This window comes from Lutra lutra, chromosome 3 (genome assembly GCF_902655055.1).
Source record: "Lutra lutra chromosome 3, mLutLut1.2, whole genome shotgun sequence".
Classification (NCBI taxonomy): Eukaryota; Metazoa; Chordata; class Mammalia; order Carnivora; family Mustelidae; genus Lutra; species Lutra lutra.
The window spans coordinates 170,707,455-170,735,401 of record NC_062280.1 but is presented as its reverse complement, the minus strand read 5'-3'; the positions used below and the strand labels follow the sequence as shown (position 1 = coordinate 170,735,401).

Genomic DNA, 27,947 nt, shown 5'->3' with positions numbered 1-27,947 from the left:
TACCTTCAACCTGTGTTTATATTGGTCACTGCAGTAAGTCCAGGAACCCCACATCAGCCCTCATCCCTTTGTAATCCCAATTGGCTCTGTGAGAAATGAAGTAATCCCTCCACCTTACTTTATCTCTAATTTTGGTTGTTGTTTTTTTTTTCCCCAGTGGCACTCATCACTACCTAACATACCATATACTTCACTTATTAATTTGTCTTCTTCCTGTAAGATTTTTACCCCACTAAGGCAGAAATTTCTATTTGTCCTGCTTTCTTTACTAACAATTACCAGTGCTAGGCTCAGACATACAGTTGGCAATCTATAAAAATTGTTTGAATAGGGTGCCTCTGTGGTTCAGTCTGGTTAAGCGACCAACTCTAGGTTTCAGCTCAGGTCGTGATCTCATGAGTCATGAGATCAAGCCCCATGTGTCAGGCCCCGCCTTAGGCTCAGCAGGGGGTCTGCTTGGGGATTCTCTCTCTCTGCCCCTTCTCCCACTCGTGTGTATGTTTCCTCCTTCTCTGTCTAATAAGTAAATAAATAAATCTTTAAACAATTGTTTGAATAAATGAAAGAATGAATGGTATTTTAAAAACCACTAGGAATCCTAGGGGTTTCCACTAGGCAATTCTTAAATAACCCTTACTCCATGTGGTGGAAAGTCGACAAAAGGATTCTGTGGTTGCTGAGAGTTTTCATTCCCATCATAAAACCAGGAACTGAGTAAAGTAACAGAGACGAGCTCGGGTTCCTTTGAGGTAGCTTCATTTCAAAATCCCACTTCTTACTTGACCGCCATAAACCCTCATCCTGATTGGTCACAATGGGGTTCTGGATCCCCAGGAACAAGTGTGAGCTCAGAGCAACTGTTGTGCATATGTGAAAGATTCAAGCATTTCCTTTTCCCACTGTAGAGCCATTCCCATAGCTGAAGGTCCCTTGGCTAATGGCTAGGAGAAATGCACATTTGTAGTATCATTACAGAATTCTTTTTTCAAGAGTACCTAAGCTTCCTTTTCATATTTAAAATTTAAGTTTGGATATTGAATAAAAGGCCAAGACTTTTTTTTTTTTTTAAAGTCATGGTTCAAATTGGGCCCTTGGTTGACATACCTAGAATTTGGGGGTTTGGTTTGGTGTTGGTGTTGTTTTACAAATCAAATGTTTTCTTGGTGGGCTGTATATATAGGTCATTACCAGATTACTCATGACTGATTAGCAAATACCAAAGATCTCTGGGGGTCAGACCATTGTGATTACCCATTGAATCATCTCTTCTTCCCCACTACCCACCTAAACCCTAACTGTCTCCAGTGTTAACATCCTGATATGTGACTTCTGCCACTCTGGGATTCTAATACCCCAGTGAAATCAGAGTTCACCTCAACTGTGTCTCTCACTGAATTTTAGGTCCACAAAGAAGAGACTCTACAGACATTTCCTAAAAGGCTGGGATTCTCCTCACCAATGAATTTCTCAATGCACAACTCAGGGAGGCCTTGGGGCCACAATCAGGAGTTAAGGGAGTGGATTGAACACAAAAAAATTCCCTCTCATTTCCCTACACCTCTAAAGCTTTTAATTTTTTCCTCATTGTTATATAAGAAATGTCTAGGCCACTGTTGAGTCCAAGTTCATCAGCAGACTACAAAAAGTAACTAAAATCCAACCCCAGTTGAATATAGAATTACATGTAAGTCCATGTACACATGTTGACATATTCTTCTTGATCTAAGTCACATTCTTCCATCCTTGGTCAACAATCCTCAGAATTCGATCCCTCATGTATAATCCAGAGTTTTGCAAATATAAGTCAATAAAATCTTGCAATTCCATTGGGTTGACTTTATAATGGGCCCTAGAGCATGCTTACACTGGGAGTGGGGTGGATTTAGGGCACAGTGTAGTGGCCTTTGATGGTTTGAACACTAAGCAACCCAATGTTTCTCACACATCTCCACCCCATGTTAAGACCTCTACTTAGCACCCTGTTAGTTAATATTGAAATTTCCATATAAGAGACTAGAGAAGGGTATAAACTAATATAAGCCACCTGGCATATAAATCTTTGAGTGTAGGGTCCAATCATCTCAGCCCTGTGGCTGAAAGAGATTACACATTTCTATCTCATTAAGTGACTGGTTTTCAGTTGGTGCCTTGAGCTGAGAGCTAAAGACTTGGAGTGTTATTTTCTTCTATTAAACTGCCCAGTCCTAGATCTGCCAGTCCTTGAAATCCTCACACCCCTCAGCTGCCCTCTTGGAACAATTACCTTGTCTCACACACCAGCCTTCAATGGGGCTGTCACTCAAGGGGACAACAGGCGATAATTTGAGTAGCCGTTCTTTTTTTTCTTTCCCCCGCTAATTTCAGTTTCTTCTCAGGACCATTTCTTAATATCAGCTTTTGCTTTCCCCTCCAAGGACAGGTAATAAACTCTAGGTTCCCCCGATTTTTCTGAAGGTCTATGGGCTGCATTCTCTCCTGGTACAATTTTCAGCAACAGGGTTTTTGGATACAAATAAAAGAACCCAACCCCAGCTAATTAAAGCAAAAATGGAAATTATTTAAAAGATACTAGATAGCTCATATACTCTCCGCAAGGGCTAAAGAAACAAAGTTAGGGATTTTAGAAACAATTCCCAAAAGCAAACCGTAGGACTTGTCAAATAAAGACATCCTGAAGCTCCTGTCAGGCACAGACACCACAGCATATTTGAGCAGCCTCAGTGACCAGACCCTGAACACTGCCTAGGGAGCAGCTCCCACTACTCCCCTCGGGAATCAAATGTGGTTGTGTATGCTGTCCCCAACCCCATATGTTGTCCAAATATATTCTGGGTGGTCTTTGCTTCTTGGAGTCACTAATCACTGATTCACAATCTGGAGAGCAGACGGATCTGATTAACAGAGCCTAGATCCATACCCTAACTGCAAGGAGCCTAGAAAGAAAGGTGAGTGTAAGAAGGAAAGGGAGGGACAGTAAAGTATCGCACAAACTGATAAGACACTTTGAGCCTCGAAAACGAAGTAGGTGACTCCATACAATTCACAAAGAGTTTCATTCAAGATAACTTACTGATCAGGGATCAGGCAGGCAACGATCCAGCTGCTCCACAGCTATTCTCAGCGAAGTCCAGACCTTAGGCTACAGATTTTATAGAGCAAGGGATGGGTTGAGGAGAATGGGCTGTAGAAAGATCAAAAGGTTTGCATGCAGCTAATTGAAAACTAAACTTTAATTAAATCTTGTGGTGTCACCTGTGCATCAGGAAAGGGAAAGACTATGTTATCTCTAACAGATTCATGGGAGGCCAAAGCAAGCCTCCCCCCATCCGAGCCTTGACAGGCATTTCTAAGGTATGTATATTAATCTCTAAGTGAAGAACATGCATTCCCGAGAGATGTCATCGAGTGAGCATGAGCAAGGTGGACAGCCAAAGATGGAGTCACTATTGTCAGCATTTCGACAGTAAGTTCTGGCAAGACATCAATAAGGGAGAACATTTCCCAAACATAGAATATGGGTTCTCATGCTTGGGTGGACAAAAACAAAATTGATAAAGGTCCAGTACCCATGCTTTATAAGAAATGGTAGGGGCTAAGATGACACAGTTGGGAGATAACTTCAGATTAGTGACCATGTTTTATACTATTTTTATCCCCCCCCCACACATACCTATGCATGTATACACATACATATACACACACATGAACTAATAAATTAAGTAATAAATAATAATAAATGAACTAATAAATGAACTAATGTCCTAGATCTTATAAGTAAAAATGAAAGATAGCAATGCTGCATCCTGTAGCAGTGAATCAAAAATACATGAGTACAGGGTACATCACATTGACTTTGAAGTGGGTCTCCACTGATCATTGCATGGTCACAGGTGTCTTATTCTGCATTATACCTGGCTCTAAGGGCCCACTGAGCATAAAAGATAACAAATAGCTAATCACTATTATAAGCAACTCAACTAAAAGTTTCATCTGAACCAAGCCAATTCAAGGAGAAACACATGGTAGTATCTAGAAATAATACAATAAAAACAAAATGATAATATATTTCCTTGTATAAGCCTGATGATTCACAGACCTGTACCCCTGGGGCAAATAATACATTATATGTTGATAAAAGTAATTTTTAAAAAGTAATATATTTCTTGTACAAGTCAAAAAAGTGCACAACAATAACACTAATTTCAGTTAATAAAAGTGTGGCAAGAATTATTTTTTAAATACATATAGCTTTTTAAAATTTCTTTGTAGTACGGAGGAGTACTCTTGCTAGATCAACCTCTGAAGTATAAATCTGGCCATTTTGCTATCTTCCTCAAATTCCTCACAGATTCTCAAAATAGACCCTACACCTGTGGAATGTAGATTATACATGAAGAATAGGTCAATAAAACCTGATTTAATTTTTTTTCAATTCTACCTCCACTTACCCAGTGCTTAGAAAATAAAGTTTTTCAACTGTGTCTACCAAATATTAGTGATTCCATAATGATTCAAGTAAGGGGAGGACATATGGCTCCTGTTTGTTCCCCTAGGACAGCCTTGGCAAGTCACTTGGACTTAATAAGTTCAGTTTCCACACTTGCAAAATGAAGAAATTGGACAAGAGTATTTCCAGCCCTGAAAGACTGTCAGCTCTACTTGGCCAAAGTCTACTTGCCTATGCCTCACCCCCACCTAAAGCAGGTTTTATTTCCACTTGGCTTGATTGATCAAGGTAATCATCCAAAGGAGATAAAACACAAATTGTAAAGTTGCCAATTCTGAGTCATGAAAGCAAAAAATAATCCAGTTGCTCAGAATTTCCATAATGATTTATTATATTTTCAAACAGTGTTTAGCCATTAATCAACACAAATCATAGTTGCAAACATGAAGGACCCAGAAATGAAGAAAACCATCATTGACAAAATTTACCTAGCAAGTCAAAAGCAGAGAAAATTATATTTAAAAAATTGTGGGTGAATGATCCCATGGCTGACTGGGTGAGTTACATGCATTATGGGTACTGGGTTGTATAACATAATGCTCAAACGGGAGAGAGACACCACAATCTGGATTGAGCCCTACTTCTTGGGTCCTCATCCCCTCCCTGTCCTGTTCACCCTGGCTCAACTGGAGCTAGGATGATGACAGTAACTCTCCCACCTGACACCAAAGACCACTATTCTAACACTACCATACATCTCTCTTTGTTACAATTAGATAACTCATTCAACCCTCCCTAAGCATTTGTTATGCATGTCAACGTTTCATGTAACCCCCAAACAAATGAATAATTAGACTCTTCCCCCTTCATCTTTATCACCTCTCTGGCCTTTTCTCTCTCCCTTGTTCTGCTCCTGTCCCACTGACCTCTCTGCCCCCGAGGGTTCTCCATTCCCTCTGAGTGGGCGCTCAGGTCATGATCTCAGGGTCCTGGGATTGAGCCCAGTGTCGGCCTCAGGCTCCCTGCTCAGCGGGGAGTCTGCTTCTCCCACTTCCTTTGCCCCTCCCCCCACTTGTGCTCTCCTTTTCTCTTGCTCACTCTCTCTCAAATAAATAAATAAAATCTTAAAAAAATAGAATTTGTAAAGTTATGGGAGTTATGAAATAATAATAGTAATAATAATAGTTAACATATAATATGCCAAGAACTATGATAAGAACTTTTATGTATTGTCATTTTGCTGCTACATCAACCATATAATGTAAATATAACTTTTCCAGATTAGGAAAGTGAGGATGTAGTGTTAAAAAATATGTTCAAGGGGCGCCTGGGTGGCTCAGTGGGTTAAGCCGCTGCCTTCGGCTCAGGTCATGATCTCAGGGTCCTGGGATCGAGTCCCACATCGGGCTCTCTGCTCAGCAAGAGGCCTGCTTCCCTCTCTCTCTCTCTCTCTGCCCTCCTCTCCGTCTACTTGTGATCTCTCTATGTCAAATAAATAAATAAAATCTTAAAAAAAAAAATATGTTCAAGATCACCCAGTGGGTGAGTATTAGGGTGGGGTATGAATCTCAGGGTCCTCCATCAGTTTCTGACTCCAAAGCCTATGAACTAGGTTAACACTATCTACTCTTCCAGAATCGAGCTAGCTCATGTGTCCCAAGCAACCCAGCACCTGTGGTCACCATTGTCTCCCCACCCCCAAGAGTGGACATCAATCCATCCTCTACTCTTATGACTTACGATTATCATGACACAACTTCTGACCATCCCAGCTGCTCTGAGTCTCTCATCTTTGCTTCTCTCTGCTATTGCTCCTCCATTTCTACTGCTTTCTCCTTCTCCCCTCTTTTCTCTGTCTCACATTCATGTTCTCCACAAAAGCCTTTCATTGTGTTAGAGAATTGTCTATAATCATTATTTGTTGGTTTGGACTGTCTAGTATCCAACTCCTATTAACACTCCAATCTCCCTTCAGGGAATTTTTTACCATGTAGATCCAGGAATGGAACCCACATCCTACACAGTAGCCAATGGGCCAGCGCTCTCTCTCTCCCTGGCTAGCCTGGCTGTGGAGCTAGTCTGTCAATTGGCCTCAGCTAGTCAGACAAGTATAGGGACAGCTGAAGACCACTCCCATCAAAGGAGCAGCAGTGGAGGCAGCAGGCTAAACCTGCTGCACCTCCTGCATAACTTTTGCTGTGCTCTCCACTGTAGACCTCTTCAGAGCACCTTAGATTCTACCTCTTCTCTAAGCCAAGTCTTCTAGGTCCCTATAGATATCTGAGCCACAGACATCCTAACAGCAAAGATTCTGGTGTGGTTAAATTAGCCGGAATCATTTCCTATTGCTTGCAAACAGGAATCCAACCAAGACTCAGACACCATGTCGTTTTGGCTCTCACATCTGAGCTGCCTTTGGCTACGGCCCTTACATCTGCTGCCTTTGGCTGTAGCCCCTCTCCATAATGCAATCCCTTGAAGCCAGGGTGTCAGGGCCGCATTACTGAAAACATGGCAGCTTCTGTCAAAGGAGCCACCTGTGGCCTCTGTTCAGGAAGGAGCTGGAACCTGTCATTTGGACTCTGATGGACCCTAAATCATAGAGAGAAGGGTGGAGCAAGAGCTCTGAGGAAACAAGAGTGAGGTGGAGGGACTGGTCCTGGAAAATCAGAAGAGTCTCTGCATCCCCAACCCCAACCCTGCCCCTGGGATCACAAATGCAGGTACGGTTATAGAATGAAAGGAACTTGAAGGAGCTCTTGTAAATAGTCTACTTCCTCTGTGAGGTAAGAGCCAAGGTAATCTGGTGATGGTGACGGTGGGGAGTGGTAGGGTGGATTTGAAGAAAGGGATGAAAATTTGGAAAATCCACAATGAGGAACTGGCGAGGGGCCCATTGGGAACTGACAAAAGGACTACGGAGCTGCTTTGAGGCAACTGTTTGTATTTGCATTCGCTAATAGCAATGAACTACTCCAAAGACCGTTTTTGTTTTGTTTTTTTATGACTTTCAATACACTGGACTATGGTACTCCTATAGTTTTCCACAATGAACTGTATTTGAAAAGTCCATGAAATTGATCTCATTTTGATGAATGTCTGGTTAATTTTCTTTGAAGATTTTATTCTTTTATTTGATAGATAGAGAGAGAGAGATCACAAGTAGGCAGAGAGGCAGGCACAGAGAGAGGGGGAAGCAGGCTCCCCACTGAGCAGAGAGCCCAATGCAGGGCTCCATCCCAGTACCGAGATCATGACTTGAGCAGAAGGCAGAGGCTTAATCCACGAAGCTACCCAGGTGCCCCTCCATAGACCGTTTTTGAACAAGGACCCAGACAAAGGATAACAACAAGCTTTCCCTGAAACTTTTTTGGTGCAAAAACAGGGGCTTGGCAAAAATCTAGCAAATTTCACAAAACAGAAAAAACCTTTAACCTAGCCTCTCAGTTTTGCAATTTTGCAACTCTGGGACTTTTCAGAGAGACCTCCTTTGCCAGCCCAGAAGGCTGCAATTACTGGACTAAAAAAAAAAAAAATATGAAACAATAGAAATTTTTTCTTAAGGAATCTGGACTTTGTCTGATTCAGTTCTTATTGAGAATTTTGTATGTAAAAGTATAAAAGAAAATTTAGACCAAAGACATTAAGGGCCATTACAGAAATATTAAGTAGTGATAGTCATATTGATAAATTTATTCAAACTGGCCATTATTATTGGAGGAAAATATAACAGCCAAAATGATCCCTTGCTGAAATTCAGACAGACAGTGAAAGGCTCATCTCTAAAATCTGAAGAATAACACAGCCTGGGTGTGGTTATGTTTGATGATTCAGCAGACTGAATTAAATCTTAGAATGCCCTGCTTGCTGGTTCTGGTAAGCAACTGAACTGATCCATCAATTGCAGACTGTGTTTTAGATTGCTGGTTAGATTCATGAAGTAAAGATGTGCTTCTGACATGTTATAAGAAAATGAACAACCGCTCTGCATCCGTTGGCATGTCCTAAAAGAAGACAGCATCTGGATAAAATTCAACATGTAATTTTAGCTTTTGTCACATTTTGAATAAAAATAGTTGGCTGAACAACTACCTATTTAAATTATTGAAAGCGGGTGATTACAAATAAGCATCCTGGCTGATAATTAGAGTAGCAGTAGAAATTATTCAGAGAATGAAGAGCTTGGATAGGATTCCAGAAGTAGTTTTCCCTTAAATTGAGTGGTGCAGACAAAAGCAGTTTGTTCTTCAAAAAAATGAGTATTCTTACACTATGGCATTCATTGATGGAGGCTACACAGAGGTGGGTTAATTTATTTAACATTTCAGAGGTTTGGGGTTTTCAAACTGCAAAGATGAAACAAAATAGCGATTAAAATTCATCATTATTCTCTTGTTCTTTTCAAACACGAAAGCTTCACATTCGTCAAGGACAACTCCCAGCACACAGGTTTTTACTAGAGACACGGTAAAGAAACAAAAAGATAAAATCTTTTGGAAACATGATTCAAAAGAGCCACTAGAGGGCAGTCAAAACACTGGGAATGCTGCGAAGCAAGTCCTTAGATCAGTAGCTTCAAACGAAAGGATTTCTTTTTCTTTAAAGATTTTATTTATTTATTTGAGAGAGAGACAGTGAGAGAGAGCATGAGCGAGGAGAAGGTCAGAGGGAGAAGCAGACTCCCCGTGGAGCTGGGAGCCCGATGCGGGACTCGATCCCAGGACTCCAGGATCATGACCTGAGCCAAAGGCAGTCATCCAACCAACTGAGCCACCCAGGCGTCCCAAACGAAAGGATTTCTTAAAATTTGATTGGTGGGTATTAGAGAGGGCACGGATTGCATGGAGCACTGGGTGTGGTACAAAAACAATGAATACTGTTATGCTGAAAATAAATTAAAAAAATGATTAAATAAAAAAAAAGAATTTGTTTAGAGAAAAAGAGATTATAAGAGAGAGAGAGACAGAGACAGACATAGAGACGGAAGGACAGAGAGACAGAGACAGAGAACAAAGTGTCTTTTTGATCACATGAATGTAACAATGGGAAAAAAACCGTAAAAATGATCCACAAGCCTTGCCAGGATTTTTACTGGCACACATTTCCAGGACAGTGCATTGACAATGTGATGTCTGCCCTGTGCCTTGGGTACAAGAGTTGTAGGACAGTGATTCAGCACATATGATGTAATGAGGTCAGTTCCCCAACACACTCTGATTTCAAACATTGCTTCCAAAACAGTCGAAGATCAAGGATAACACCCAAAACACAAATCACTGGCATCCGTCTTATGGAACATTCACAGGCAGCTGCAATGGTAGGTCGGTCACTGTGTGTGTGTGTGTGTGTGCTTTTAATGTAAGCGATGTCTTTTTAGATTCCAGAGTCAGAATTACTACTTTTTTAAAAAATTCCCATGGCTCTATTTAACCCACGCTATTTGTGGGAGGTGAGGAAGAGATGACTCACATGATTGCTGAAACGCTGGTGAAAATGCAGATAAAATGGTGACAGACATTGAAACACTCAGCTTTTAGTCTTTAAAAATCTCTCCAAAAAGAGAATTGGTCTAGGAGTGAGGAAGGCATGAAGAAAAACTAATCCTATGCATTATGAAGATTCCCAGACCTTAAAGCTAAAAAGTATTTTAAGGTCCTAGGCATCTGATTTTTTCCATTATTGCCAGTCTATAATTTTTCTGTTAGCCATTTTAAATTAGAAAAATATGTATAATGTGATGTCACACTTAAGAAGCTTTCCAAATCAGCTACTGCTAAATTAACCATGGAAATGTGGCTATAGATCTAGTTCGCAAATGTCAAAGGGAACTAAAGAACCTTCTAGGCTTAAGTGAGATGAATAAAGACCAAAGTCAGGGCCAACACATTTTGATTTCCTGAAGCAGAGTTTGGCCAGCCAGTACTAGGACTTCCGTGAATAGCACCCTGGCTCCTTGGAGGAAAAGGCTCTAAGCGCTTTGAGCTGACTCAGTGGGAAATAACTATATCCTTGCTCCTTCCGAGTGAGAAACTAATCTAACTTGTTGACAGTAAAAGGGAGCAAGGGTGATACTGAGTTAGGTCTCAGATACTTAAATCTCTAAACCATTTGCCTGAAATAGAGCAAAGATTAATTTATTGAGCATATTTATTTACATTTTTGTAAGCAAATACTTACTTTTTTATATGAATGCACAGGAAAATAAATCATTTAGCCTAACATAAGACATCTTAAAATGAGTCTTCTGACCATGTTTTATTCAAATCTCCTCTAACCATTTGTGACCATGGGTTTGCCTTTCCTTTTCCTTTCATAAAGCAGATTTGCACAGGGGCAGTAGAATCAGATATGCCTTAAATATTTGACCCTTTGGGTTCATAGAAGTCATTCTACTTACTGTAAGAGACAGGGGAATTTGAATTAGTGATTCCTAAGATTCCTTAAGAGGCCTTCATACATGGTAGTGCTTCTGAGTACCAAAAGGTTTTTGTAGATCTGGTTCTACTACAGGCAAATATGCTATAACTATGTAACTTACAGAACAGGTTGTCAAATAAATTAATCATGTACAAAGGTAAAAGGTCAGATCCTAATGTGCCTGCAAGTTTGAGATTTTTAAGCCCAATTCAAATATGCAGATTCCTCCCTGAAACTTCTGTAGTCTTACCGGAAGACATACCCACACCTATAGTTCCTGATTGTACCTTTCAGATGGCCCTGTCCATCTTGTATTATAGTTACTGTATATTCCTAAAAAAGCAGGGTTGTGTCTCACACATCACTCAATTGCCTTGATTGTCTTACATATTTGTAACTCAATAAATTTTGACCAGATGAATTAGATTGCAAGGTAGAAGGTAAGCAAGAGATGGGACTCACCCAACACATCTCCCTGGGCACTTACTTTCCTTGTAAGGCAATTTAATCTTCCACCCAGACACAGGGCTCAGAGCTTCCATGGATGGTTCTCTACTTTGTTCCCAGATGTCCATGCTGCCTGAGGCCATTACCTCCAGACGCAGGAGCTGTTTGGTCTCCTTTGAGAAGGTTAGTCAGCCTTGAAGTTCTTGAACTGCTGGGCAATGTTAATTGATGTTCCTCCAAAGATGTATTGATTGGAGAGTGTCTTTGCATAGTGTATCTCATATTGGAAGGTGCTCTGTATAAGAGGAAAGGAAGGAAGAATGACTATACGGAAAGATAGTAAGCTCTAGTTTCTTAAATATAAACAGAATTTTCAGAATAAAATCTGCTAGACTACTGGTGTAGGCCACTTGTTGTTCTGCTCCAAGGCCTTCCTGTCCCTTCTATCCTCACACTCAACAATACCATTTGAATGAGTCATAGAACTCCCATGATGATATTTTATAATGTTGAATGTTTTAGGAAAAAGCTGGGTTCTTTGATCTTTAATCTGGTTGATAGCTCTGCTTTCTACTTATTCTCTCCAAGCTCTGCTCTTCTTCCCAAACTTCCTTCAGGTTTTGTTGTTTGTAAATTGCTTGTTCTTTCATTATTTTTAATATGTGCTCCACCAGAAGCCCATAGTACTCCTGTATGAGGGAGAACTAATGCTGATAGACAGAGGGATAAGCTGGTATAACCAAAAGAAAAGAAAAATAATTAAACCTGATGCCAAAACAAACACTGAAGTAAAATCCTGCTTGTTTATATTTTTCATAGTTGAGAGGAAACCCTCAAAATTTAATAGGCTCCATTGTTTAAAAAAAAGCACTAAAATAATCATAAAAAATAAGTGTGAACATGTTTATATACTAAGTATGATTTGTCCTCCCTGCCTCCCTCCTTTCTTTCTCACCCTTTTATAAGTTCATTCATTCTTTTGTGATAACACACATAAGCAGATCAAACAAAGGGGCTTTTCTTTTTTTGAAAATATTAAAATAAATATTAAAATGAGAGAAATGGGAAAGGGTCCGATATCCTGCAAAAACGGCAAAGGTGTGACTTAATTGTCTTCAGTGGACACTATAATATTCCTAATGGTTTTGCATGAGAAACATTTAATATATTGGCAGGGTCACAATTCTGGTATATCAACCATGTGTATTTTAACCTTCAGTATAATTTCATGTGTTTGACTTCATTTCCTTAACCCTGTATGTCAAAATGTAATGGTTTCCCAAAGGTAAGATTCTTTGAAGATTTTGTATGTACGCTTTATGGCAGCCATACTTTACGTTAACATTTTAGTTAGAGTCATTTGATTAATAGAAATAGAATGGGGCGCCTGGGTGGCTCACTGGGTTAAAGCCTCTGCCTTTGGCTCAGGTCATGATCACAGAGTCCTCAGATCAAGCCCTGCATAAGGCTCTCTGTTCAGCAGGGAGCCTGCTTCCCTTCTCCTCTCTCTGCCTGCCTTTCTGCCTACTTGTGATCTCTGTCAAATAAATAAATAAAATCTAAAAAAAAAAAAAAAGAAAGAAAGAAATAGAAGCTCACTCATGGCATCTGTGCCAACAATGAGTTAGTTGTTCACCAAATGATTTCTTCCTTTCTTTCCAAGTACACTGCTGGGTGACATGTCATAGCCACTTTTCCAGTTGGATCCAGCCTGTGACTGGGTGTTGGTCAATGAACTATGAATAGAGTGAACTGTATATGAATAATTCTATACTACTTCCAGGCCTCACATACACAGTTCTCTCTTTTTTCCCCCTTGTACCCACTGAATGGAGAAGTCCAAGGATCAAGAAGAGGATCTAAAGCCCGCATTGCTATTCAGAGGACAGCAGCCCCGTAAAACCTTAGCCAGCCAGCCAGCCTCATACGAGTGACAAACGTTTATTTTGGATTTCCAATCCAAATTTTGAACTTCACAGGTTTGACATTCTGTGTTGTAGCAGTTGGCCTGTCTCAACCAATATACCAGCCTGAGAAAACTGATGTTATTCTAAAGATCTTCACGGGTGGGAGCTGGAATGGGAAAACCAAGCAGCTGGGAATTGCTGTGAATATACAGACCTGCTATTTTCTCTGTGTGTGTGTCACTCATTCACAAAGGACCAGACTCACATAAGATAGCCGTGGCAAAGATATTGTTATAAATATTCGATTCAAAAAACATTTAGTAAGCAAAACTATGTGCCAGAAACCAACGTGAAGGGTCATCTTTAGTTAACCACTAGATGGGAATGGCAAATGGTTCTTACGAAAAGGGCAGAGAGCCAGGAAACAATACAGTTTCATAAGACAATTAACTAAAGGTGTTGGTAGGAGGAAATAAACCAGGCATGAAGAAATGGGAGAGAAAGGGAAGAGGACACCAGAAGAAGGAGGAATAGAATAGAGGTAGGAAGAAGAGCTTACAGAGATTCCTTGAGGTACTCCAGAGGATTTTCAGGTGACCCTGAGGTCCAGCCCAGGAATGGGAAAAAAACAGCTTCCCCACCAGCACCAATCTGACATCTGATAACTTTAAGTTTCTATTCATTCTCCCATCTTCTTTAATCCTTCCTCATAAATCTTATTTTCTAACCATGTAATGATCATTTCATTCCCTTTGCTCTTTTAAAATAGGTAGGCTATTTCTTGGCTTTATATACTATCCATTATAGTCCCCTAAACTGTTTGCAAGATAAAAGATGAATCAGAAGAAGCACCTCCCCATACTTTACAAAGTCATACTCCATAGTTATAACTTCCAGTATTCCCCAGGTGTCTGGTGGATATCTTGGAGGGATGTCAAACCAATCAAGAAACAGCAACTTCTAGATCCTTTTCTGCAACTGTGAAGCACAGACCACCATGTGGAGTCTTGGATTTCTATTAAATAGTTTTGGTAGGGTATAAAATAGAAAGAAAAATCCTGCCTTAATTATTGTGATTTTTCTGTATTGTGATTTTGCTGTCACTGAGCAAGGTTGAGCAATCTATTTCTCTGAAGGGAACACCCATTTTTCTGGGAAAATTTAGGCACATTCCTTCCTAGAAGAGAAGGGAAAGACTAAGTGGCCTTTGGCAGAATTTTAAGACCTATCTAAAAAAATGACATTTCACAATGATAACATGCTTGTAGCAGTGAAAGTCTTGATTTGACATTGCCCACTGTCTCCAAAAGATTCACAGTACCTTTGCACATAAATCATTTCATCCAAAGATGCTTATTTTGGTAATAGCCTCACTTAAAGAGCCCGGTAAATTAGTCTGTTCAAGGCTTCCTCGGATATACTGTAGGCTTAGAACAGGCGCTTTTATTCAGGAAATAATTAGCCAGAGCCTGAAATCATAATGTTATCCCTTTTGAGTCAAAGAGCCTTGAACAGACTAGGTAACTGCCCTCTGCATCTTTGACTGTGAAATGGGAGTAGGTTGCTACACCATATTCCCTTCCCTTTCACTTCTTTGATTTATATCAATTCTCCCTAGTAGGTCAAGGTGGGTTCTCTTTGTTTCCATCTTGATCCCCTGTGGAGAGGGGTCTTTTCACACGGTATTCAGAACTATCCTGACCTCCCAATCTAAAGGAAACACTCAATTCCCCATCACATTACTCTGGATTATTTTGTCCATAGAATTCATCATAACCTGAAATTATCTTTTTAAAATAATTTATTGGTTCACTCACCAAGCATTTGCACTCCTCCATACATACAAACACATTAGAATCTAAGCCCCATATCTGTTTGTTCACCACTGTATAGTATAGTACTTAGCACATAATAGTCATTTAATAAAGTGAATAAATCCAAGATGTGCTATAGGAGGTGATCAATATTAGCTTTTGTTGAACTTTATGGATGATTCCCATGAATGGGGGATACAATTCAAAGAGAACTTACTAAAATAAGTAAAAGTAGTACAGTGACAAAAAGTCAGGACTGAGGGAGAGGGCAGAGGATGACATGGAAATGAGAATGAGACAGAAAGAGACTAAGAGAAGAAGGACTCTGTGAGCCCCCGCTGAGAGCAAAGTTGGCAGGGACTGGAGGCAACCAAGGGGAGCAAGATAGAAACATGGGCACTTTCCTTTGAACTTCGAAGATATTCCTAGTAGACATGAGTAAGCCTGGAGCTATTCTCACTGGGCTTCCTAACCATTTGGAATGGAATGAGGTGTTACAACTGTGATACTTATTTCTAGTGGTGTTGTAAGGATTAAAGTGGGTTCATGTACGTAATACCATAGTACCCTGATACAGAGTTAGCAGTGGCCTCAACTCCTTGGATCCTTCTTTCCTGAGCATCTCAGCATCTTCTCTCCCCTCATTATTTCCCATCTGCATTCAGGCTTTCTTTTGAATAATCTCTTTGCCCTTATATCTATCTCTATCTCTGTTTCTCTGTTCCCCTTCACAACTAAGCTTCTGGAAAAAAAAACAAAAACAAAGGAAAAACCCACCCCACCCCATCACTGATTGACCTACCATAATCCAATTATAGAAACTGATTTTGCTAAGGCCACAAGTTAACCCCTTGTTGTCAAAAACAAGGAGCCATTCAGACCCTTTCTCTCCTACTTTTTTGCAGCATTCAACATTCTTGAGCACTTGCTTCTTAAAACCCTTTTCTCCTGGATTTTTTGATACCACACTTACCAGGTTCCTTTCCTACCAGTCTAGTCACTCCTTCTCATGCCACATTGTTGATTTTTCCACTTCTGCCTGATTTTTAAATGTTAAAATTCCCCAACAAGCCTGAAGGTTAGCCTCTGATCTTCTTCTCTGTCTTCATTCTTTAAGTATCCTCATCCATTCTTATGCTTTAAGTCCATCTGTATTATAACTCCTAAGTTAACAGCCCCCAAATTTATATCTCAGCTCTAGATCTGTGTATCCAAATGTCTACTTGACATGTCCACGTGGATGTCCACTTGGATACCATAAACTTCATGTGTCTAAAATGGAACTCTTCTCTCCCCTCATCCCAGCCCCCCAAATTTACCCACCTCTTCCAGTCTTCTTTGTCTTGGCAAGTGACACCTCCATTCACTCAGAAAACAGCAAGACTCTCCCTTAACTTTTGTGGCCAATCCATTACTAAGCCTTGCCTGTCTTCTCTCCAAATTAAATTTTGACTCCATCTCTTTCTCTTCATCTCCACTTCCTTCACTCTGATCTTTCCTCCATCATCTCTCATCTGAAATGCTTCTTATTTTCTTTCAATTTTGTACAACTCTAATTCATTCTTAGAATTCCTATGATATCCTAGAATGATAACTTAAAAACTAAATTTGATTATATCACTCCCCACCAAATAGAATAACATTTGTCTTTCCCATGGTCCACTCAAAATAATCTAGATTCTTCTGCTTCTAAAGTGCATCTTATCTTATTCTCTTAACCCTTGCCATGTGCTAAGCAAATAGTCTTTTTATGCCCTTCACATTTGCCTATACTTGTGCACAACCTGTTTCCTCTACATGTTTCCTCTGCATCCCCTTCACCTGTCTACTCCAATAACTCTTCAGGTTTCCATTCAAATATTCTCTGATTCATTAACCTTTATTAGACCCTCCCCCATTTTTCCTGAACTCTGTTCTTTTCTTTCATACAATCGAACACAACTTGAAATTATATACCTATACATATGGTTATCTATATCATTCTAAAATTATATACATAGCATATATGTAATATGTATACAATATACTGTATACAATATTACATATAATTCTGTATCTGGTATATTTAAATACATATGACATAAAGATATACAGATAGAGATATATTTTGTAATTATATAGCTGTACATGTGATTGTTTCCCCAACTAGACAGTAGAAATTGTATGTTTTCCCCATAATTGTATATCCCACCCCTGGCACAGTGTGTGACATAATGTGCATACAATAAATACTTGTTTTGTGAAAAGAATATCATTACTTAGTAGTAGTAATGCAAATATGTATGATAGTATATAGACCCAAATCCCTTTTCTGAGTCCCTTACAGCCAGAGGTATTTGGGAATTCAGAAATGTTCTGATTTTTGTGCATATATCACATTATGGGACACTCCTGACAGGCTCTAGGGAAGGATTTGTAATCAAACACTAATATTTCCACAGTTTGATGTACAAACATTTATAATAAGTAGAATGAGTTAAAACTCTGAACAGTCACATCAGGTCTGCTCCAATAATATCATCAATGAAGTTGTGAAAACAAAAGTCTGAGTTTTCAGAGGAGTTTGGATTTGAGAATTGCCCGTAAAGGACTGAGGAGCTGTCCTAACTTTGCCATGGTATCTGGCTTTCATAGGCAGTGCCTATGAAGAGCTCACTTTCACCATGTGAAAGAGCACTCAACATTTACTCAGACTGACCCAAAATAAATTTGAACCATTCATGGGGAAATAACTGACTCCCAGTGGACTCCAAACAGACAGCCTTTCCACTATGAAATTTACTCTCACTGACATAACTATCTGGGAGCACTTGAAACTACATTTTGCAACAGATTTGGGAGGAAAAGGTTATAACAAATCCTATAACAAATTAAAAGTTCTGTCTCACCCATTTCTGGCCCTGTAGACACTCATGACTTACAAAGGGCTTCTCTGTTAATAACTTTCCTGAACTTCCAAGTATCTTGGTGCTTACATTATAAATGCTTTCACCTTTAAATTCAGGACAATGATATAAGGCACTGGCTATTCCTTGTGATGGTTATTTTATTCTAAATTATTTTGTCCATAAAAGAACTAAGCATTTATGAAAATTTCTTGCCAAACATAAGTAATAACAAACTCATCATTAAAAACAGGTCTAGGGGCGCCTGGATGGCTCAGCTTCTTCCTTTGTCTCAGGTCATGATCTCAGGGTCCTGGGATTGAGCCCCGCGTCGGGCTTTCTGCTCGGCAGGGAGCCTGCTTCCCCTCTCTCTCTGCCTGCCTCTCTGCCTACTTGTGATCTCTGTCTGTCAAATAAATAAATAAAATCTTTTAAAAAATTTAAAAACAGGACTATTAAGGAGGAAAATTCAAGGTGCCTTATATGTATAGGTGCTTGATGTCCTCTTTCTTCTTATCTTTTACCACCTGCCTGCTGGGGGAAGGGAGTAGGTACTATTCTAAAATAAATATTATGAAAGTTTTTGGATGAGAATCTGAATTTTAAAACACTTGATAGATTATTGTAACTTTACTTTAAAAAATGGAAAAATTATTCTCCCTTTAGTATTATTGGCATGAAACTTTGACACATAAAGGCATTTATGAGAGTTATAGCAGAAAACAGATAGAAAAATAAACAACTTTTCAGGGCATTATTAGTTTACTTTAAGCACCATTAAAAGGTAAAAGAACAGAAGAAGTTGGTCAAATATTCAAAGGGAAACAAGAAGCTTATCAATAAGTGGGGTTCCCTTTAACAAATAAGAAAATATTTTATAAGCATCTTTAACTTGATCCAAAATGTGCATTTTAAAATACATTCAATAAGAGGACAGGGTATATCACATCTTTAATATAAACTGCCACGTGTATAATCTCCTAGAAGGCAATATTCCAAAATGGTAACATTATTTTTCTTTATTTACCTTCCATGTTTATAATTGTAAAACAAATGCAAGATACAACTTAGAGGTAACTCTATTTTATCTGAATTCAAAGCCACAAAGATTTGTCTCAAAGCTGATGGCCTACCAAATGAGACATCTTAAAAGAGCCAAAAGGCACTGGTGATAATTTTATTCAGACTTAAAGCAGCCGGGACACAGAATTTTGGAGATACAGGACTTATTTCCCTCTTAAATTAGGAAAAAGGATAAATGTGAGGCCGTTGAAGTCATTTTAAACTTTCTTTTTAAATTTTTTTTTTTAAGATTTTATTTATTTATTTGACAGAGAGAAATCACAAGTAGGCAGAGAGGCAGGCAGAGAGAGAGGAGGAAGCAGGCTCCCCGCTGAGCAGAAAGCCCGATGTGGGGCCCGAACCCAGGACCTGGGATCATGACCTGAGCCGAAGGCAGTGGCTTAACCCACTGAGCCACCCAGGCGCCCTAAATTTATTTTTTTAATTGGGGTAAATCAGACATAACATAAAATTTGCCATTTTAACCATTGTTAAGTTTACAGCGCTATAGATTTCAGTATATTCACACTGTTATCCAACCTTCACCACTATCCATCTCGAGAATTTTTTCATCTTCCCAAACTGATGCTCTGTACCCATTAAACACTAACTCTTCTGTCCCTCTCCTTCAGCCCTTGATAGGCATCAGTCTACATTCTGTTCCTATGAATGGGACTATTCCAGTTACTTTGTATAAGTGAAATCATACAATATTTGTCCTTTTGTGACTGGCTTCTTTCACTTAGCATACTGTTCTCAAGTTTCACTCGCATTGTAGCACAGATCAGAACTTCTTCCTTTCTAAGGCTGAATAATAGTCCACTCATGTATCTATCACATTTGTTCCTTCATTCATCTGTTGATGGACACTTCAGTTACTTCTACATTTTGGTTATTGTGAATTATATTGCTTAAACTCTTTTTTTTTAAACACATAAAATATTGGCTCGAAAAATTTCCCAACAGGATAAAACTGACACCCTTTTCTTCAAAAGGAAGTCTATTTTGTCAGCGAAGAAACTCCACTTTTTCCGGTAATACTATGATTACCTTTCGCAAGTTAAATGTTTCATTAGATGAAAAGTAAACTGTCCTCCCTAACTACCTCCCCTCCAAATCACCAAACTTAGTTTTAGAATTCATGTAATATAAGCATTGTAATAAGACATTCTTCTGCTGTTACTAAATTTGCAGCCCTGAAAGGTAACGAGCATTTGCCAAATTCAAGTTATTAACAAGAACAGAGAATAAATCCTTGTCTCCTAACTTTCTAGGGAATTAAGTTTACAACAACACTGTGCATGTAAGCTTTAGAATCACAACATTCCAAATATTGGGTAGATTCTAGAATGAAGTTAGGTCTATCTTAAACCCACCACATGAGGAGGCTTATTATTAAGACTTTACCTTATGGTCCCTTGTAATGAAGTTCTGAAGGACAGACTCTCCAGATTTCCTCATAAAGGGTGTAGTATGGAAGATACCTTGGGCAATTCCTCGTTTTACATCAGGCCAAGAAGCATTATTTCCGTATCATAGCCAGTTGCTTAAAATCATTTTAGGGATAAAGAGAGAGATAAAATCATTAGTAACATGCTATGTCCTATATATGTCTTCCTTTAATGTCTAAAAGTAGGATTCTACGATAATTTGATGGTTTTCAAGGCAGCACAATAGAGTTTTCATTTCATATTTTCAGCCTGCAGAGATTGAGTGCCATGAATTTGTGATTCCTTGAAAGCATCCAAACTTTTTCATCTCAGGGACTGCTATTAAAGTGGGTGTGTTTATCAAAGGCCAGATCTAGTTGATAGCTTGCCTGATGGAATGCTTCTTGGAGATGAACTTTTTGTAGGGGAGGATCATCACACTACTCAGTAATACCTACAATTACCTTCCCACAAGTCTAGCACTCTTTCCTTAGATGAAAATTATACTGCCTTCCTCACACTTGCCTTTCTCCCAATCACTGTCTTAAATGTTGCCACTCTCTGTAATTTCATCATGAAGGCATAGAGGAATAACTTTGGGGTTTCATACTTTAAAGTAATCATAATAAAAACTCTACTATTGCTACTAAATTTGTGCCACTCAAAGGTGACAGCCTTGTCATCTGTTTAAAAATTTTGTGCTCAGTCTCTCAAACAATGTCACATTAAAAGTCAGCCAAAAGGCAAAAAATGCATTCCCCCCCACTTTTTTTCAAATAAAGGATTCAATCATTGCAGTGAAAGCTGAACATCTACTTCTTGCTTTAAAGGGGAAAAAGTCTCGAATCAGAATTCCAAACTTACAAAACCAATAAGTTAGGAAAGTTATTATTTGTAATTGCAAAGGAATTCTTATTTTTTTCATATATGGTTTCATTGAGCCTATATTTTACCTTCAGCATCTTACATGAGATGATTTCATTGACAGAATATAAATTATAGTCAGAACCAAAAGCAAAGGTGTCTGGAAAACAGGGTTCTCAAGCTTCTAGCCTGCAATGCAGGGGAGAGCGTAAAGAGCATGAAAATAAATGTTGGTGATGGATAGATAGATAGACAAAAATCAACATTTGTTTTCACATTTTTCTTTATTTTCTTTTCCTTTTCGTCTTGTTTTTTAATTTGAGTCTAGTTGACACACAATGTACAACACAGTAATTAACTTCTCTGTATGTTCCACTGTGCTCACAAGTGTAGCCACCATGTCTGCCCGTAACAGTGCTACCATAATATCATTGACTATATTCTCTATGCTGTGCCTTTTATTCCCATGACTTATTTATTCCATAACTGGAGGCCCACTTCTCTTCACCCATTTTTGCCCATCCTTCCATCCTCCCCCCACCAGAAAGACAAATACCATGTGACTTCACTCATGTGGAATCTAAAAAACAAAACACACAAATAAGCAAACAAACAAAGAGCAGAAGTAGGTCCTATAAACACAAAGAACAAACTGATGGTTGCCTACTTCCACACTGCTTCATGCTCTCCCCTGTATATATGGAGAGAGCCATAATACAGAATATATTCATGTGAGACAGACAGACACACACACACACATACACACCAGCCAAGTTGGTACACACACACATACTTACTCGCCGATTATCAACTGCTTGCCAGAGGCCACACCACCCAGAGTGTTTCCTGCATGGAATCATCTCTAGACTCTTCCATATATAGAGATGGTTATAACACTATTTCGTGAAAGGTCACCCCTCGCTTTCCTAGTGTACCCTCTTCTTAATGTGGTCATAGTTATTCACGAATACATTGTTTAAAGAAACCAAAAATAAATAAACAAGCCAGTTAGGCCTGGCAATCCCATTTCCCATTTATGAATGAGATGAAGAAGGCTTTCTTCCTAAGCGTTTGTCTAGAGCAGCCAGCTGGCTTGCATTTTCAAAGGCAGTTTCAGCATGTGCTCTTGTGTTTGTATCTGAGCAGCCTTTTATTTGGCAACAGTTCTTGAATATCCACACTAAAGGGAAACAAAGAAAAACCACAGACATTTCCCTGGATGAACATATATTCTAGTTAGTTTCCTGAGCACTTTACATATGTTTATGATCATTATTAACATAAATTCGCAAGGTAAATATTATCCTTATTTCTCCGATGCAATAAAATTAAAAGGAGAAATTGTATATCTTACAAAACCCAAACTCCAATCTAATTGCTGTTTATATGGAAACCCAGATCAACAACTGCACCCACAGATTCACTCTAGTACAGAAGTGCTGAAAGGATGCAGAGCCAAGCAACCAGGAGAGTTGGGTAAAGGGGGGGACAATTATCCCATGATCTCACTCATATGTGGAATGTAAGAAACAAACCAGAGGAACATAGGGGAAAGGAGGGAAAAATAAGACGAAATCAGAGAGGGAGACAAACCTGAGAGACTCTTAAATCATGGGAAACAAACTGAGAGTTGCTGGAGGGGAGGGGAATGGGGGGGATGGGTCATTGGGTGATGGACATTAAGGAGGGCAAATGATGTAATAAGCACTGGGTATTATATTAAGACTGATGAATTACTGAACTCTACCTCTGAAACTAATAATACACTACACATTAATTGATTTTTAAATAGAAAAGTTATAAAAAATAAAATAAAATTCAAAAAAAGGAAGGATATGTAAAATCAAAGGTTGCTGAAGCATGTCAACTGCCCCAAGTGTTTAGCAAAAACAACATTTCTACAAAATGCTTGAATCAATGTTTTTACAACACTTAAAGCAATATGTCTAAATTAACATCAATTTGTGCTTCTAACATGCCCGTCTTCCCTTAACAATGGATACTATTGTGCACTAAATTTTTGACACCACACACAAAAGTTCCACATAATTTTGACTCTATCATCACTTCCAAGGAAAGTTCGGTGTCTAAGGGTAGCTCTGTATTATGAAGGATAATGTGATAAGGCCAGAGTTCACAGAACTCAGTTACGGCAAAACATAGAGCTCACCATACATGGGAAAGGCCCCAGCATTCCCACGCTCCTGTTGCTCATCAAGTTTATGGACTGGCCACAATAAATCACTGGTCAGATTTACAGTTATTCTAGGTCTGCCATACAGATAGAGGACCCAGTCAGAAGGAGGAGCAAACTGAATAATACTCTAGTAAATAGACAACTAATCTTGACAGTTGAGGCCCAAACCACTGTCTCACAAGTGGGAATTTCGAATGGTCTCAGGTCCCTCTTTGTGTCAGCCATATGCTCTTGGCCCTAGGGTCCTTCAAGCCTTTAATTCTCTGAGGAACAAAAACTGTCAAATAGAGGACCCTGCCTTGGAGATCAGTTTCTGAAATGAAAAAGATCAACTTAATAAACAATTGAGGCTATTATTTAAGCCTTTTTTAAAAAAGATTTTATTTATTTATTTAGTGAGAGAGAGAGAATGCGTGCATACCCACAAGCCGGGGGAGGGGTAAAGGGAAAGGGAGAGAGAGAATCCTGAGCAGAACACAGAGCCCCATGCAGGGCTCCATCTCAGAACCCTGAGATCATGACCTCAGCCAAAATCAAGAGTCGGATGCTTTATTGACTGAGCCACCCAGGCGCCCTAAGCCTATTTTTAAAAGCAAAAATTGTTTCTTAACTTGGAAATGACAGTGTGTTTTTAAGGATACAGAATCTTTTTGGATTTTTTTTTTTAATTTGAAAAAAATCTTTAAAATCTTTAAAAATCTTTTGGAATCTCTGACTCAGTTTATCTGTTACCCAAACTGCAAAGACTTAGCCCACCTCTCTCCCTAGGGAGTGGTATCTGATATTACTGGGTTCATGTCATTCAAATGTTCATGTCTTAAAATAGTCAAAGACCTAGTTATGCTGGTCCATTATTCTCCCTGCTTCTATATGTCACTACAGGGCTCCAGCAGACCTCAGAGCCACAGGATAGTAGTATCCCATGGTCCCTTCAGTTCATCTCAATAGTCTTTATTTCCAAAGGAAAGGTCACCTAAAATTTCCTTACAGTTCTATTCGGCATGTATTGTCGGCTAATTTTCAACATGACTTTCACTCTGAAGATTTCATGTAGCCAAAATAACAAATTCAAGCAATTAAAGCAACAATAGGGTTAGTTATTTTGGTGTCATATAGACATGAAGGCTGATTAGCCATCTACCAACAAGATTAGAATTACTATTATTGAATTTTATTGTTCCCCAAACCACCAAGCACAGTTCCAAGGGGGATAAAGCATCATTTGACAAAGGGTGGCAGGTGGATGCAGATATCATGACACAAGATAATGGTTCTCAATCATCTTCATTTGTGCCAGGCAACTGGCCCCTAGCCATTATACCCATATTTAATGTGACCTCAACCCAATTCCCGCCACATACATGCAGAGTAAATTTTTAACCCTTGAGATAGGAAATGCAACTCTACATTGATTAAATAAGATTATTCCAAAGCTACAATCTAAGTCAACTCAAGATAGGTACAGAAAAGCAAGAGAAGATAATCACATGGTCCTGCCATAAATATAGTTGTATCCTTTATTGAATGAATATACTAAATCTACATCAAAGGAGTTCATAAGTACCACATATGTTTAAAGAAGATTTTTTTCTTAAAATGGGCATTTTGGCAGTCACTCAAGAATAACTCTTTATCTCTTAATCTTTCATCTTTCCTAACAACTAGGTTTTTTTTTTTAAAGCTTTTATTTATTTATTTGGATTAGAGAAAGAGAGACAGTGAGAGAGGGAACACAAGCAAGGGGAGTGGGAGAGGGAGAAGCAGGCTTCCCCCTGAGCAAGGAACCTGATGCAGGGCTTGATCCCAGGGCCCCGGGATAATGACCTGAGCTGAAGGCAGATGCTTAATGACTAAGCCATCCAGGTGTCCCCCTAACAACTAATTCTTAATATAATTATCTCCACACTACCATAGGTAATTGTGTATGTGTCTCCGAGATTTAATCATTTATATTATTTTTGTATTAAATTAATATTATAGATCTGCCTGTCATCCCCATTCATCAGGAGCAAGAACTATCATTTTCTTACTCTTCCTCCACAAACCTATGTTCTCCATATTCCTTTATGGGATAGACACTCAATGGAATTTTAGGAAAAAAATCCAAGAAATCAATATACATATTTTAATTGCTTTTCTTTTCTAATCCCTGAAATACCCATTTTAATGTTCTGTACATTGTTTCCTATTCATTAGTATCATTAAATCTTTTAATATGATATCAAAAAGAAATATGTAAAACAAATATAAAAATATTTCAAATTAGAAATTTTATTTCAACATGTATTGTAATTGCTAACCTCCTTTGTTCCAAATACAAATTTCAGAAAGTGATATTTACCTTCAGTTTCCAAGGAAATACCTTTGCTTGCATGTTTAAAGTCTGAGTGTCCTCCACTAACAAAATTTGTATCACCTTATTTAATTTTCTAGTATGAGTCGTGCTACTACAGTTTAATTCTCTATTCTGTGCATGATCTCTTTCTCCTAGTAAACTATGAATTCCTCAAGGACAGGAGTGACATTTTATTCCTGTGAACACACAGGGACTGGCAGACTAATTGATGTTTATTGATGTTTTACTATATCTTATAAATCATCCTGGTCTAAAATTCACTTCAACAGAATAATGGTAATTACATCATTGCAGTCACTACAGGCTATACCTTTTTCTTTCCAAGAAAATATTACAGAGTTTTCATCTAATTTTCTTGGAAAAAGAAGAAAATGGAGTACAAAAAAATGAGGACAAAAGTTGGGAAATATTATGGCACACAAAATAGTACTGATGTGCCATTACTAAAATGATCGAGTGTTTGAAACTAGTTGTAAAAGTACCAAAATATAACATGACATTTTTCAGAGTCAAGCTCATTTTCAGCTCACTGAAATGTGTATTACCTGCACACATAAAGAATTCTGGTCTATAATGGAATATACTCTTTCACAAAAGTATTACATCTGCTGCTGTTCTACTGGACTTAAGGCAGAGAAGATGAGCAAGCATTTGGGCCAAGATTTGGAGATTTGGAATCTAGGTTAGATGCAGCTAACATTTCAACCAGAAAAGAATAAATAACCTTTTTTTCCCACTTTATTTCTTTTCAGTGTTCCAAAATTCATTGTTTATGCACCATACCCTGTGCTCCATGTAATACATGCCCTCCATAATACCCACCACCAGGCTCACCCAACCCCCCATCCCCCTCCCCTCCAAACTCCTCAGTTTGTTCCTCAGAGTCCACAGTATTTCATGGTTTGTCTCCCCCTCCAGTTTCCCCCAACTCACTTCTCCACTCCATCTCCCAATCCTCCGTGTTATTCCTTATGTTCCACAAGTAAGTGAAACCATATGATAATTGACTCTCTTTGCTTGACTTATTTCACTCAGCATAATCTCCTCCAGTCCCATCCATGTTGATATAAAAGTTGGGTATTCATCCTTTCCGATGGAGGCATAATACTCCATTGTATATATGGACCATATCTTCTTTATCCATTCGTCTGTTGAAGGTCATCTGGGTTCTTTCCACAGTTTGGTGACTGAGGCCATTGCTGCTATAAACATTGAAGTACAGATGGCCCTTCTTTTCACTACATCTGTATCTTTGGGGTAAATACCTAGTAGTGCAACTGCAGGGTCATAGGGTAGCTCTATTTTTAATTTCTTAAGGAATCTCCACACTGTTTTCCAAAGTGGCTGCACCAACTTGCATTCCCACCAACAGTGTAAGAGGGTTCCCCTTTCTCCACATTCTCTCCAACATATGTTGTTTACTATCTTGTTAATTTTGGCCAATCTAACTGGTGTAATGTGGTATCTCAATGTGGTTTTGATTTGAATCTCCCTGATGGCTAGTGATAATGAACATTTTTTCATGTGTCTGTTAGCCATTTGTATGTCTTCATAGGAGAAGTGTCTGTTCACGTCTTCTGCCCATTTTTTGATGTGATTATCTGTTTTGTGTGTGTTGAGTTTGAGGAGTTCTTTATAGATCTTGGATATCAGACCTTTGTCTTTAGTGTCTTTTGCGAATATCTTTTCCCATTCTGTGGGTTGCCTCTTTGTTTTGTTGACTGCTTCCTTTGATCTTGATGAAGTCCCAAAAGTTCTTTTTCACTTTTGTTTCCTTTGCCTTTGGAGACATATCTTGAAAGAAGTTGCTGTGGCCGATGTTGAAGAGATTGTTGCCTATGTTCTCCTCTAGGATTTTGATAGATTCCTGCCTCATGTTGAGGGTTTTTATCCATTTCAAGTTTATCTTTGTGTATGGTGAAAAGGGAATGGTCAAGTTTCATTCTTTTACACATAGCTGTCCAATTTTCCCAGCATCATTTATTGAAGAGACTCTCTTTTTTCCACTGCATATTTTTTCCTGCTTTGTCAAAGATTACTTGACCATAGAGTTGACGATCCTTATCTGGGCACTCTACTCTGTTCCACTCTTCTATGTGTTCATTTTTGTGCCAGTACCAA

At 38.8% G+C, this 27,947-nt stretch overlaps 1 long non-coding RNA gene and 1 pseudogene across 1 annotated transcript; one reads left to right on the top strand and one right to left on the bottom strand.

The window, feature by feature from the left end:
* Window positions 1-8,152: 8,152 nt before the first annotated feature.
* The window catches only part of LOC125094721 (clusterin-like), a 175,747-nt pseudogene continuing 155,952 nt past the window's right edge, over window positions 8,153-27,947 (bottom strand).
* On the top strand, window positions 9,645-13,441 carry LOC125094722 (uncharacterized). Its single transcript, XR_007125669.1, has 3 exons — window positions 9,645-9,764; window positions 11,432-11,494; window positions 13,150-13,441. It is a non-coding gene; the product is annotated as an uncharacterized LOC125094722 (long non-coding RNA).